The sequence below is a fragment of the Porites lutea genome, chromosome 2 (genome assembly GCF_958299795.1).
Source record: "Porites lutea chromosome 2, jaPorLute2.1, whole genome shotgun sequence".
NCBI classification, from domain to species: Eukaryota; Metazoa; Cnidaria; class Anthozoa; order Scleractinia; family Poritidae; genus Porites; species Porites lutea.
The window spans coordinates 30,571,691-30,587,323 of record NC_133202.1 but is presented as its reverse complement, the minus strand read 5'-3'; the positions used below and the strand labels follow the sequence as shown (position 1 = coordinate 30,587,323).

Genomic DNA, 15,633 nt, shown 5'->3' with positions numbered 1-15,633 from the left:
AGTTAAGAGAGCGAAGGGTTTCACATATTGATTTGTCACAATGTGATAAAAATGATTTTGAATTTGTGAAAGTGGTTAACAAAAAAGTTCGTGTTCCAGATGGAGATGAGATGTTCAATGCTCGTACTTTGGGAGGTATTTACAAACATGGAGCATTGTATGTTAGGATGACAAAAGATTTTTCTTCTACTGTCAAAGAGGTAAGATATGTTTGCATGACCTATATGTTTTACTGTAGAATCAATTGGTTCCACATCGTACCTTTACCAAGTTACAAGCTTAGGTATCTGTTAACAGAAGTTTGTTGAGAAGTTGCTTCATATTTCTGTTTTTACTACTAGCATTTTCAGTCTAAATACCATACTAGCGAGTCCTACATTGAATCATTGCCATTTGTGTGACAAAATAGCACATTATCTGATCCCATAGCGCATGGACTGCTTTCTTATTGCTCATAGTCTTCATTTAGCGTACATGATAATAAAGTCAGACTGGCTTTGCACAGCCCAAGATATACATGTAAACTTCGTTTCATGGTTAGTGGAAACCATGCATGATAATAACCAAGTTAGAAACAACAATAAGTTTAGTTTACATAATTTACATTTTTTGTCTTCTATAACCTGCACTAAATGAATCTTGGAATTGTGGTAGGCATGACAGGACAGAAATACGAAAGGGCAGCTCTTTTCATGATTTAAAGATTTAACTTGAAGTGATTTTCCAAACTTTGAAGCGTATCATTTGTCTCTATTGTTATCCTAACTATTGAAAAAAATTCTGTTGAATTGAATTAAAGCTGCTTGGACATATTCATGAAAATGTCAGATTTTTTGCTGATCAAAATAGCACCTCCCCCAAAGTACAAGGCCGTATTTCTCAAAGTCGCATTCAATGAAAAAAAGTCATTTAATATTGTTCTTTGGCCCCAAAAGAGCATATTTACAAAATTTTGAGCTTATATATGCAAAGGTGTCCTTATTTGGAGAGGCAAAACATTCTCTGTCCTGTCCGTAGATCTTACATTTTTGCATCCACAGAAATAAGGAAGTACACAACAAAGGCAATTTTAGCTTGTCCCTGTTTAACCATAGTTAATACTGGGAGTTCATGCCATAATGCAAACTGTGCTTTAATCATGCAGGAAGCTGAGTTAATCCATGTAAGTGACAATGAAAGTGTCATTGGAGATGAAGACTTGATGAAATCAGCTTTTGCCCCAAATTCAAGCAGTGGTACTGAACAACCTAGTTGCAGTGCAAGCTCTGCAAGTTCTTCAGGTGTTGGGTTGATTGACAGGCTGAAGGAAATGTTTCCAGATGTCGAAAACTCCATTTTAACTAGTGTTGCCCAGGTATCATCTTCACTTGATGAGGCAGTTGAATAAATTTTGGGAGCACAAAGAGCACAAAGAAGTGCCTACCAAGTTGACGTGAACATACAAGAAACAGAAGGCAAGATGGGATCTTACATAGAAATAAAGTCCTGTGTGAGATCCTTAAGTACTCCTATGTAATTAGATCCTAATTAGGATCCTGTTCTCATGATCTTTTTTAGGATCTTATTCCTAAACAGGATCCAACTGGGTCCTTGGTGTAGAATTTGAACAGGTATAGCAACTCTGCTGATTGTCAATGACTGGTGCCAGGAAGGCCGATCATGTCAAGTTGATTTTGAAGTGCTTGCACTGGCTGCCAATTAAAGCCATGTAAGTAAGATTCTTCCATAGAGTTACATAGTGCTCAATTCTTTATTTCCAATATACAGAATGGAACTGCTTGTTCAATATAAACCTCTATATTGAGATGATGATGATATATATGATGATTTTCATTGTTTCTTGGCTAATATCCATAAATTATGATATCATATGTTTTATAGTCAAGAGTACTACACTTACTAGTAGAGAAATTGATGATGCATTTTTTGACTTTTTACAACACTATAATGTTTCAGAGAACAATACATTCTCGGAAATACATGAGAATCTTACGAGGCAAGTCAATGGCAAGATAGTCAGGCTGACAGTCACTGAGGAAACAGCTGTTGAAGATGCTCTGGCCTACTATAAACACCCTGATTTTGATGTAAGGTGCCCAATACGAATCACATTTGAGAAGCAGTCAGCAGTAGATACAGGTGGCCCAAGAAGACAATTTTATTCTATGGTATTTAGTGCTCTGGAAGATTCCCAGCAATATAAGCTGTTTGAGGGACCACCAGGGTGACTAATGCCAGTGTATTCCGCAAGTCATGTTTTTTCGAGGCTGCCGAAAATACTTGGCAAGATGTTGGCACACTCTATAGTTCAGTGTGGGGTGGGCATGCCAGTATTTTCGCCAGTATTGTACTGGTATATCATTTCAGGTGATGTGTCAAGGTCATTATCATATGCAAACCCAGAGGACATCAGGGATGAAGGTGCAGTAAGCGTAATTGACAAGGTTTGTCATTAAAAGGGAATGCTCTGTATTTTACTGGGATATTTTTAGTTTTTTCCCTGGAAAGTTGACATTCAAAGCAGCTTCTTTTCTAAAGGTCTAATCCTTTTTAGCCTTATTTAGTATATAGGCTGGTTGAGCAGCATAGATCCCATCTTTATGCAAGCAGAGAGTGGGAATTTGATAAAATCCTTTTAAAATATTCGAAAAGCTCAGGGGCTGGAGAAGGTTTAAAGAAAAAAAATTGTCAACTAAATAGCAGGATTACTTATCTAATTCCCAACCCCAGGGCACATGTTTGCTATTGAATCCCCATATTTTGCCCCCTATTTTTTCTTTGATAGCAGTCCCACAAGTCATTCAATTAAAGTGCAAGAGCTAACCCATGTGTATGCTGATGATTTCTCGGACTCTCTCATAGAATTCAATGCCATAGTTATTAGCTGGCTGAAGAGGATTGATCTGAGCTATTTGATCCAGTTGTTGCTGAGTCAAATCATCTAGTTCTGTAGGTGGGAATTCCACATCTAATAGGTCAAACTCATTTGATTCTGGGCCATCGGGGTCTATTCCAAAGAATTCTATATTGACATCTTGGTTGTCGCTGGTATAGAAATCTTGCACAGCTGTTTCTCTGGCATGTTCTGATGACAGGATACCATTGGTCCAGATCATTAATGGTGTCCAATGATGTTCTGTACGCAGGCTGTGGTTGTTGTAAGCATCTTGAAACTGTTTAAGAGCTTTGTTGATTAATGGTACAAAAACGAAGTGCAATGCATATAGGTCGGTATCTAGTTCACAATCCAGCAGTCCATTATCTTCAAGAAAATAAAAGAGAGAATAGTATAGTTGTAACACATGAGAAAATACATCTCTCCACAGCCTCTCAATCCTTTGAATGTGTACACTCGTTCCTGTGATGTGACTTCCTCGATTAAGCCCCCGATTTTCAATCATGAATTTGGCCACATCAATGTTTTCTCTTCCACGGTCAGAGCGAACCCGTGATGGAACTCCATATTTGGCAATGGCTTCTTGAAATAAAGTGAAGACAGTATCTGCCTGGTTATTTGTACTACAATGGAGATAAGTAATGAGCCTTGAAAAGCCATCAATCCCGCCATGTACTACAATCCTCCATCTGATTAGGCTGTGGTGGCCATCAATGTGCCACAAAGCATTTGGGCCAGGAACACTATATGAACGCCGTTGTATAACCCTCATTCGCCTCATGCACACGTTAATAGGATCCACTCTAATCATGGATAATCGAGCCCTTTCCCGTTGGACAATGATTCCTAGTCTTTTGAGGTGACCCCTTAGTAAGGTCAAACCTGAGTTAGGATACGCTGCAACCATATCACGCATGATTGCATCGAGCTCCTCATCACTTATTTCGGAATATTGTTGACTACAGGTAAGACCTAATTGATGACATCTACGCCATAGCGTTGACCTTGAGATACACAGCATGACAGATATTGCATCCCAAGTAAAGCCAATGTTGCGTAGGCATTCAATCTGTTCTCCACTCACATTTAACTGGGGCCGTCCTACCTTTCCTTGTGTCTCTTCCTCATCAGGGGCAACACGATTATTAACAGTATGGGACACAGAACAATAGTGATTTGTTCTCCAAGCACGATTCTGCCAACTTTCGAGGAAAACTAACAAGTGCTGGTATAAAGACGACAAAGCTGTATAGTTACTTGTTGATCGGTGCATCAGTTGATTCGTGGTATCACTCGCACACTGGAGGCGACTTATCATGCTGTCAATGACATCAGGATTTTGGGTTTCACTGAGTCTTTCCATATCATTTAGTAATGATTCGATCGAACCGATAAATACATTTGTGGCCGCCATGCTTGCTCCCAAACATAGGAAGCCCAAAAACGAAAAATTGACTTGTTCCTAGGCCTCCTCGCTTTCATACGGGAACCTTCAAATCCCTTCTCTCCACTCCCTTAGTAAATTTTGGCGCCTTGGTATAGTTAGCAATACCGAGTTCACTTAATTTTAGTGACAACGACTTCATAGTTAGCGACAACGAATTAAGTTTAGCGCCTTGATAGTTAGCGACAACGACTTCATGTTAGCGACAACGAAAAATTTAATGTTAGCGACAACAACTTGAAGTTGGTGACAACGAGTTTAATTTTAGCAACAACGACTTCAAGTTAGCGACAACGAAATAAAATTTAGCAACAACGACTTCAAGTTAGCGACAACGAAATAAAATTTAGCGACAACGACTTCATGTTAGCGACAACGAATTTGAATTTAGCGACAACGAATTTAAGTTTAGCGACAACGAATTTAAATTTAGCGACAACGAATTTACATTTAGCGACAACGAATTCAAGATAGCGACAACGAATTTAAGTTTAGCGACAACGAATTTAAATTTAGCGACAACGAATTTAAGTTTAGCAAATTTTGAAACGTTCGGACGACCATAGATCTTAGCCGTGTTTGTATTGTGTACTGGAGATCTTCAGCACTGTGCCTTGTTGATCGAACTATTCCATATTTTCTAAGTTAGGAAAACAAACATTGAAAGTACCTTAAGTACAGCTGGCACAGACAGTGATCATGCAGCCTTGTATGCAAGTCTAGACTTAAGCGAGGCGATACAGTAGTACTAATGGTTCAGGAAGAATGGCCTGATGGCAAATCCTAGCAAATTTCAACTGTTTCTGTTAAAAAGTACTGAACAGGACTTTTCTTTCAATATGGATGAACAGCAAATAAAGAAGTGCGATGGATTAGTAGGGACTAGAATTTGGAATGTGAGAAATTGACTAGCTGATCTGAGCATCATTATAAACGAAATAAAATTTAGCGACAACGAAACAAAATTTAGTGACAACGACTTCAAGTTAGCGACAATGAATTTGAATTTAGCGACAACGAATTCAAGATAACGACAACGAATTTAAGTTAAGCGACAACGAATTTAAATTTAGCGACAACGAATTCAAGATAGCGTCAACGAATTTAAGTTTAGCGAATTTTGAAACGTTCGGATCACCATAAAGATCGTCTAGCAACAGCTGGACAAAACTGCCACTTGTGAATTTCAGCAATAGTCCAGCAGATTGGTGCAGAGTTTTAGCTGAATTGTGGGATTTATGGGGAAAGCATCAAATTTGGCACAGGTAGAGATACATTAGGTTATTAATTTTAGCTATGGACCCACCTGGGATCCGCCCCCTAATTTGCATAATTTAAGGTAGAAGTTTGGCCCCCTTGGTTGAGTCTGTTTCGAAACGTGCATGTTAGTGTGTCAGGGTATTGTATATGAGAAGCAATAATGCTCACACGACAATTGATAGCCAAAAAGGTTTCCACAGCAAGAAATAGGGCATAAGAGGATTATTTTGGCTGCTATGAAGTACTTCATATTGGCTCAGCACGCTCAAAAGCTGTTGTATGTGAATATCAAATATATTGCTAATTTCTTATTTCGCAGTGATGACAAACGGTTCAAAGGTTTGATAACTTCACCTTTCTAAGATCATTTTCAGTTATGAAAAATTAATACACATGCGGTAGGCAAATAATAAAATGTGGAAATGCTAAAAACACAGTAAGCTTTGGCTAAGAAGATTCAGTAGATCTGTTCATTAACTTGTGGAGAAAGAAGTATCACTATGATGTTTGGAGGGTTGCATACTGACCTTGCCGAGGCGATCTCAAGGCATTGGGGCGCAGGATTGAGAGTGGTGGTTGGACAAGCTATTTAATTAGTGCAAGCTGGCATAACAACCCCTGGAACAGACGACTCCTTTCTCATGCAAGGCATCACAAGCTTCACTCACCTGACACGCCCAGGAGATTACTACTTGTGCTTTGTACATATTGATGGATAAGGTGTATAAGAAGTACTTGAAAAGCATCTCTGAAAGAGAAGGACAAAAAACGTTCACAGTGGAGTGGCACAAGCAGACAGAGCTCTTTAGTCCTTAGTTACACCAGTGTTCTCTCACCCTTCACTTTGAGCTTACCACATTGATATTTGTAAGGTCTCTCTGAGAGGGAAACTTAGAACTATGTTAAGAGTACTTTCTGTTTTTTGCATTAAGCTGCACAAACGTAGCCTGTGAGCGCATCTGGTGTTTTCGGCTCTAGTTTCTAGTTTCACCTGCCAATAGAAACCGTAAATACGTCTGCAGTTCGCAGGCTACGCATAACGGCGCATCCACATAATCAGGACATGGAATACCTGAATACCAAATTTTCAGATGTGGCTACACAATTCAGGAAAGGCCATTTTGTCTGGGACAAGACAAACCGGGCATTTTCCGCACTATCCATCGACCAAACCCATAAGCAAAATAATAAGGCTGTTAGAGGAGTGGTGGTGTTATTTGCCTCACGGAGATCCCAACGCTGTTTTGGATGGTGCCAGGGCAAGAAATGTCTAGAATAGACCTTGTCACGGTTTTCAGCGTCATTTTGACGAGTAGGCAAACGCATGAGAAATTACAGTGATTGTATGAGAATCTAATGTCGAATAATTTCCATAGAATGGCTGTTCTGAAAAAAAATATGATTTGTAAACTAAAGCTTCACTCCTAAGGATTAGAAGACCTAGAGCCACTTTTTAAAATTTTCTATACATCTGTCTGTAAGAAAGTCCTGGGAAAATTACAGACAAATATATGGAAAATCTAAAGCAAGCCTGTGGAGAAATCTAAGCACAGGTACGCCCCCAAATTGTTTTAGGACAATCCTTTGCTTTGTAGCTTTAGTTTACAATTGATATTTTTTTCAGAACAGCCGTTTTACGGAAATTATTCAACATTAGATTCTCATACAAACACTGTAATTTTTTACACGTTTGCCTACTCGTCAAGATGGCGTCGAAGAGCAAGGAGGAGTGCAAAGCTCCTTTCAAAGCAGGTCCAATCTTTTTGCAATGTAATTAGAGAAAAGGGTAACCCTTCCTTATACCAGATTAGAAATTTTCTTCTCTTAGATACGCGGGACATTATGGATGCCACAATTGTGAAAACAGTGAGAACTGTAAAGGAACTAAGCAATAAGCAATTTCAGGAGTTTTGCACGACTAAGCTTAATCAGCAATAACTCGATGTTACAAGAGAAACGAGATGTAGTTCTTTAATAGTCCTTAGGTTCAGAAGAGATAACCAACGATTCGATGAAAATAACATCAATAAAGATCAACGGTTTCCTGTTTCACACCTCTACATCTCATGTCAAGTTAGCAAGGCGACTTAGCTTCCTTTCTCAAGACAACCAGAGATGCCTTATCTTCTTGATCATGTCTCAGTATGGAAACTTAAGATCAGGAAACAAGTCAAATTTGCTATTCTGCCAAAAGAGGTTGTGTACTGTTTAAGTGTAAAAGCCTTCCATCGATATTCTGTTGCTATAAGGGGCAGCCATTATGCTTAAACCCACTGGAACAATACTACGTAGCCAAGGAGCTTGAGAGTGCCAAGAGAGTAGTTGTGGTGTGAGACAGATATCTCCCAGAGAGTCTAAAGGATTCCTGGAAACTTAGAATTACTTTCTTTACAGTGGGTAAGAACAAAGTGGAGCTCTTCCATTACCTGGATCAGCGGTTATCACAATTCAAATTTCCATGGACAGGTAGTAACTACCAAAGACGAACCAGTGCTCTTTAACAATGAAAAAAATGACATCATCAACCCTCCTCTTCATGTGGGCATGAAGAGTCTGACATGAGGCTTTTATTGCATGCGGCTGATGCTGTCAACCGAAGCATTGGTACGTACATACACAGTTGAAACAGATGTTGTGATCGCAGTAGCAGCATTGCATCAGATTAACTTTCTTTACTGTGGGCTGCACCAAACACTGGGAAATAATTTAAAAGGTACTTGTCAGTTTACGATATTTGCTAGCGTTTCAGTTTAGTTAAGTCTCAAGTACTGCTCGCTAGGCATTCCCTGGGTGTGACCAAACATCCTTGTTTGCACACCATGGAAAGAAGATAGTGAAAAGACAAACTCTGTTAAAGTTATGAGCGATGCACCAACGCTGCAGGGGTCTGTGAACAGATACCTACTGTGAAACGCTATGTTACGATTATTCCAGCACTTGTAGAGATATCTTTAATCCAAAGGGAGAATAAATGGAAGGATGATGCCTTGCCTCTGCACACAGCGATGCTCATACCAAGTTGGACATTGCTGGGGCAAAGAATTGGTGCCATCATATCCTCTCCCACGTTCAAGTGAATGTGGGTGGGTGTGGAGTACAAGTCAAGTTTGGGAACTACATTTTATGACCCATTCGAAAGCATCACAGAGCTGCCATGAGTTGTTAAAGCGTGAAATGCAAGTGACTATGGGCTGCACCAGAAGATGTAAATGTGTAAGAGCCGAACTGCCGAGCACAGCTTTGTGTAATAATTGTAGAAGTCTTTTTTGTAGTGATAAAGATGAGTCAACAAGGTCCTAAATGAAGATATCTAAGTTGACAAAACACATCAGATCGGTAGATAAAGTCGTTGCATCTTAAAATTACTTCAATGTAACCTTCTTATCAAGATTACCAAGACAAACAACATGCAACACAAACAAAAAGGAAATAAGCGTTAACATTTTTTTTTGTCTTTAGAACCAACATGGAGTGGACTGAACAAAATGACAATTGTCTTTGTCAGGAGATTCTTGTTCTTGAATAATTCAAGGCAAAGAAAGGAAGCAATATCGCAAGGGGCCAAATTTGGGATAAAACAGCGAACAATCTGAACAGCCTTCAATATCCCCAGAGTGACGAAGTGATCTGTCAGAGAACGATATACGCTTTTGAGCGACAAATTTAGAGCAAAAATCCTAGATGAAGAAAAGGCAACTGGAATAGATAGAGATTTAAGTGACGTTGAAAAAGCACTTGAGGAGATAGAAGAAAAAGAAGCTGAGGTTGAAGAAAGCACAAAAATGCAAAAAGGGGTCGATAGTCCCAAAACAACGGAAATGAGAAACAGAGCTGTAGAGAACATAGGCGGGACACAGAAAAGACAAAGGAAAGATGAGGTGGAGAATGAAACTGCAGAAAAGAACAAAACGTCGAAGAAGTGGAGGTGACTGTGGCATATTTGCGAGACAAAAACGACCTCACGCAGAAATGGAAAGTGAAAGAAATGCAGCTACAGAGGCAGCGACTAGAGGATGAGAGTAAGAAGGAGGGGCATTCCAAAAAGCAACATCAGGATTTGATGCAGGTCATGCTGCAGCAAACTAAAGAGCAACAAGAACACTGCTCACTGAAGATGTTAAGAATTTAGCATTAGCCTGTAAGAAATCATGTGACCTTGATCCACGTCCATCTTCTATACTGTCTATACATCTGGACCATCGACTCCCTGTCATCACAAAGATGACTAATTTATCACTTAAGACTGTTCGCTTTGCTGATGAGTGGAAAAAACGCCTTGATGCATCGATTGCTTAACAAACCTGGACTCGAACTGGTAAACAATAGTTTCTGCCCAATTAGCAACTTACAGTTAACTTCTAAGCTTACAGAGAAAGTGGTTGCTACCCAGTTTTAGACCCACGTACTGACCAATGGCTTGTTCCCAGAAATGCAGAGTGTGTACCGTGAGCATCTTTCCACTGAGACGGCATTACTGAAAGTCAAGAATGATATTCTTATGAATATGGATAATGGTCATGTGACACTCCTAGTTCTTTTGGATCTCAGCGCCGCCTTTGTTACTGTGGACTATGACATTCTTATTCATAGACTTCAGTCACTGCTCGGCCTACGTGGGTCAGCTCCTCAATGGTTTTGATCCTATCTGAGAGGTCGATCGCAACAAGTTACAATTAATGGTGCTCTTTCCAAAACGTTTGGCCGAGAATGTGGGGGGCCTTAGGGTTCATGCCTTGGTCCCCTGCTTTTTACTATCTATGCTGGCCAACTTTTCATTATTATTAAATACTTCCTGCCCTCTGCACACTTGTACACAGAAGATACTCAATTATGCTTGTCATTTCACGCAGTAAAGATTACGTGTGAAGCCGAAGCGATAAATGTTATGGAGAAATCCATCGCTGATGGTCGTTCATGGATAATTAATGATAAGTTGATGTTGGATGATGATAAGACTGAGTTTTTGGTGATCGGCACGAGCAAGCAGCTATCTAAAGTGTCTGTTAGCAGTATTACAGTTGGCAACATTTATGCAATTCCCGTATACTCAGCAAAAAATCTGGGCTCCTAGTTCGACTTGCACATGGATAAGGCAACCAATATAACAAAGCCCTGTGGTAGTGCATTCTTTTATTTCTATAATATCCGACACATACGGAAATACCTGACAGTGAATGTACCGAGAAACTGATTCATGCATTTATAACCAGTAGGTTAGACTATAGAAACAGTCTCCTCTATGGAGTTCCCGACCATCACATGTAAAAACTCCAATGTGTCACGAATGCCAGTGCGTGATTGACCTTCTGCGCACCTAAACACTGTCATATTATGCCGCTCCTTCAGCAACTTGTTAAGGCCGGGAAACCATCAATCGTATAATCAACAACACAAGTTTATTTGGAGGAATTATTCGATCCGAATAATTCCTCCAAATAAACTTGTATTGTTGATTATACGATTGATGGTTTCCCGGCGTTAACATCCATATTGTGTCGATTGTCCAACGCTGCATTTCATTCGATTTCTTGGCTAACCTGAGGTCCCAAGGAGTTTGACATCATGGCAGAATTACCAAAGGCAAAGGTCACTAGCTGTGCTGCCAAAGCGTCACTGACTAGGGCTGGAAAATCACTTCGCAGCATGATAGAAAGTAAGCATCCAGCATCCGAGCAAAGCTCATCGTGAAGCATGAAGATGTTACTCAGCTGATCGAAACTGATGAGGAACTTGCGAAGGAAGAAGAATGGCTTGAAGAGACCCTAGAGATGTTTCTTAGATTAGAAATTCATACAAAGGAGTATATTGATCAATGCATAGCCACAGGAAAGAAAAGTAACGAAAGTGTTGATGTAGTTTTAAATAGTAACTCAGTTATGTCTGCACACGAGGGCAATGGCAAGTCCCTCAACCACAGTGGTATATCCGGAATGCGGTTGAGTGGACAAAACAGCATTAACCCCTCCCTGAACAATGGTTCGGTTATTGAAAACAGTGCAAATGATGATGCTATTCCAAGTGGAGCATGTGGTTTTAAAATGGAAAAGCCGAAAATGCCGAAGTTCTGTGGAGATGTGAGGGAGTACGCGATTTTCAGGGCCGATTTTAAACACGCCATTGAATCACGATACAGTAAACAGAACGCAAGCACGTTTCTCCGAACGTGTCTTCACAGCAAGCCACTGGAATTGATTAAAGGAATCGGGTCAGATTACGACCCAGCATGGGAGTATCTAGACTCCATATACGGTGACGCAAGATTCGTCTCGGACACAGTCATGTAAGATATCGTGAAATTTAAATCACTCCGCGATGGTGAAGACGCCCGATTTTGTGACTTGGTTCACCTCATAAAGCGCTGCTACAGCACACTGAAAGAGATCGGACTGCCAAGTGATTTGGATAACAGCCATATGTTATCTTTAATTGAACAAAAGATGTGTGCTGACGACAGAAAGGTATGGTCACATGATCTGGAGAAGACAAAACAGCCCACTACGCTTAACCAGCTGATGACATGGCTGACAGTAGAAATGAAGTCGCGCATGCGAGCAACCGTGCCCCTCAGGACTAGCAATGGATCCTTTTCAGTCCACAACGTAAACAAAGTAAACGATGACAGGAATAAAGCTCCCCATAACAAGTGTTGGTTGTGCAAGAGTCCAACTCATTGGCCAGATCAGAGTCAGAAATTCGCAGCCCTAAATGCCGACGACCACCTCAAAGCCATGAGGGACAACCACGCCTGTTTTAGCTGCCTCAAATAAGCGGGAAGGGATCATAGGATTTCAAACTGTAGTCGAAGAAAACAATGTACAGAAAAGGAGAATGGTGTTCAATGTTCATGGTACCATCATCCATTGCTACGTAAGAGCACAGACCTACGGGTGAGCATATCTTCAGTTACCGACAATCAGGATGCCCTGCTCCCTGTTATCATTACAGACATATGTGGAAAAGAAGGACTTTACAAGCATGGGAATATACTTCTCGACTTAGGAGCGCAGATTAGCTTGATCCATATGGAAACCGCAGAGAGCCCCTGGTTTGGAAGGGAAGTGTTTCCATTATGATAACGAAAAGTTGGTGGTGAAGAGCAAGAAATGAAGACAAAGGAGTTCAAAGTGCAAGTAATGTCACCAAGCAACAAAAGAGGTTTCCTCATAAAGGCCTCGGGAAATCGCACAACCAGCGATGATGTAGCGCCAATCACAAGAACAGATGTTACAGAACTTGCACGACTGACAGGGGAAAAGATTCACCGGGGTACAGGACCAGTAGATCTTCTTATTGGAATAGACCATGCACGCCTGCACACTAATGAGACGAAGCAATCGGGACATCTTGTAGCCAGAAGCTCACTTCTCGGATGAGTAGTCTTCGGGGCCATGTCAGGAAAGATTCAGCAGGCCAGTAGTGTCCTTCTGGTCAGTTAGAGCACTCCAGTTGACCTCTCCAATTTTTGGACCACGGAAGCCATGGGCGTAGCCGTGAAGCCATGTATTTGTTCAGCAGACAAGTTAACTCGGTTAGAGCGAGAAGAAACAAGAATAATTCAGAGCTTGTGCGAGAAAATGGGAAATCAATGGGTGATTGCATACCTGTGGAAAGCAGACCCAAAGCTTCTGCCCGACAACAGGTCTCAAGCGATCAAGAAATTGCAAAGCAACTGCACGAGAGATGAGGCGAGAACATGTTTCAAGCAATAGGGGCATCGTGAATGCTACCGGGGTAGCCCACTCCCAAATCAAGAAATTTAAAAGACACATCAGCAACTCCTTGGATCACGATAGAATAATCTTGCTTTCGATTGAAGTATTCAATCCGTTCGTTGACAGGCACTGTTTTAAATGCCATATGAGTACCTTCAATTGCTCTTACCACTTGCAGGAACGGGGACTTGTTGGTGAACAAGCGAATGCTTTGTAGCACCTTTTGCTCAGTCGCTGGAGATTTAATAAATTCTGTGGCCCGTTTGGCAATTGCTTCACAAAAATCGTGTTATCGTGTTACACCTTCCAATGCCAAATTGCAGCTCACTCGATCAAAACATGTCTTCAGCAGCTAGGCGCCATAACGCTACCAACACTCGCTTGTTTACATGGATACATTGGCACAATCTCGTGCCTCTCTTCGTCAAATCTGGGCCAACCACTCGAACAATGTACTCAAACGTATGCCTTGATATCCTGAAATTTTCTTTCCACCAATCTTCCACGAAATCTCCTTGCAAAAGGCTCGCAAACCAGAAATGATTTCGCGGCCATGCCCACGCACGTCTAGCTCATCTGGTATTTTTTAAAGCAATTTAGAGTAAAACCATCCGTTTTCACCTCGACCACTTGAGGTGTTGTAACATCAACATCTTACGAAATCTTGACGTTTCTGTTTGCGGCTCTTGAATTGAGAAATAAAAAGCAATGGCCATGAAAGCGACCACTTTACTTCTTGAACTTCCCGCCAGTTCGATTTCATGACGTAGATAATGCAGATAGCGGGAGTGTTGACAGATCAACTTGAGTTATTTGAGCTAGTGTAAACACTGGACGAATGTACCAAGGTTAAGTAACTTGACCTTAGTAAATTTTTACCTTGGTAAAAGCTTAAATGTAACACGACAAAAGGCATGGAATGGAGATTCACAATCCCGGCAGCCCCACACCAGAATGGTTGTGCTGAAGCACTGGTGAAAAGCTGCAAGATTGGTCTTAAAAAGACAATGGGAAATCACATCCTCACGCCATTTGAATTGTACACATGCATGTTGGAAATCACTAATTTAGTCAACCAACGTCCAGTTGGTCGAGTCCTAAATGATCTGGATGATGGAGCTTATCTATGCCCTAATGATATGCTGTTGGACAGAGCGTCACCACAAGTTCCCCAAGGACCCTTTCGTGAGACAAGGAACCCCAGGAAGAGAGTTGAATACGTCTAGAAGATTGTAGATTCCTTTTGGAGACGCTGGACCAGAGACGTATTTCCTTTATTAGTACCACGTAAGAAGTGGAACACAAGAAGACGCAACGTTCAAATAGATGACTTTGTTATGGTAGCTGAGCCAAATACAGTGAGAGTCAAATGGATCATCGGAAGAATAGTAGAAGTGCATCCCAGACAGGACGGGAGAGTAAGAAACGTCAAGGTAAAGACTCCTTCTGGTGAGTACTCATTAGACCAATTACAAAGATTGCAGTGATACAGCCAGCCAAAGGCTTTGACCAGTAAAAGAATGAAGAAATATAGTCCTTCATCGGGATGGAGAAAATGTTACTGTGACAAAACATTGATGATTGACAATGATTGCAAACAATTTGATTGACACTTTAATCGTTTTATATATTAGGTTTCAGTTCAGTTCTTACACGTGTTTCACTAGAAGTACACGCAGTCTTCAGTTTGCTAACCAAAGTTAAAAATTGTGTCGATTGTCCAACGGTCCGAAAGGCATTATACGATCGTACTTTGATCAACAAGATAACAGTTAGAATGGGTTCAGTAACCAGTGACTGGAAGACCGTATTGAAGGGATGTCCTCAGCGTTCGACTTTCGGTCCAGTTATGTGGAATACCTTCCAAAATGATCTACCCATGCAAGTCATGGAGGCAAGTATCTCCATGTACGCTGAGATTATCAAATCTACGTGGCTGGTGACTCGAGTAAGGGAGTGGAAAACAAACTTCTAGAAGATAGAGAAAGGATGACAAGATGGTATGCGGATAATCTACTGTAAGTGAACTGTGATAAATTTCAAAGCTTGATGTTAGGGCATGGGGATACTGATAGAATAATTAACATTACTTTAGGAGGAGAACATATAGAGCAATCCCGAACATTTAAAATACTGGGTGTAAATCTTGATGAGAAATTAAACTTTATTCTTCACATAAGAGACATATGTAGTAGGGTTAGTAAGCAAGCTGGGATTTTGAATATATTGAAAAACCTTACACCATCCTGTGCAAAATTGCAACTGTACAAATCAGCTATAATACCCCATCTGATATATTGCCACTTAGTGTGGCACTTTTC

At 40.7% G+C, this 15,633-nt stretch overlaps 1 pseudogene; it reads left to right on the top strand.

The window, feature by feature from the left end:
* Positions 1-11,632: 11,632 nt before the first annotated feature.
* LOC140926034 (uncharacterized) lies at positions 11,633-12,673 on the top strand (annotated as a pseudogene).
* Positions 12,674-15,633: the final 2,960 nt, after the last annotated feature.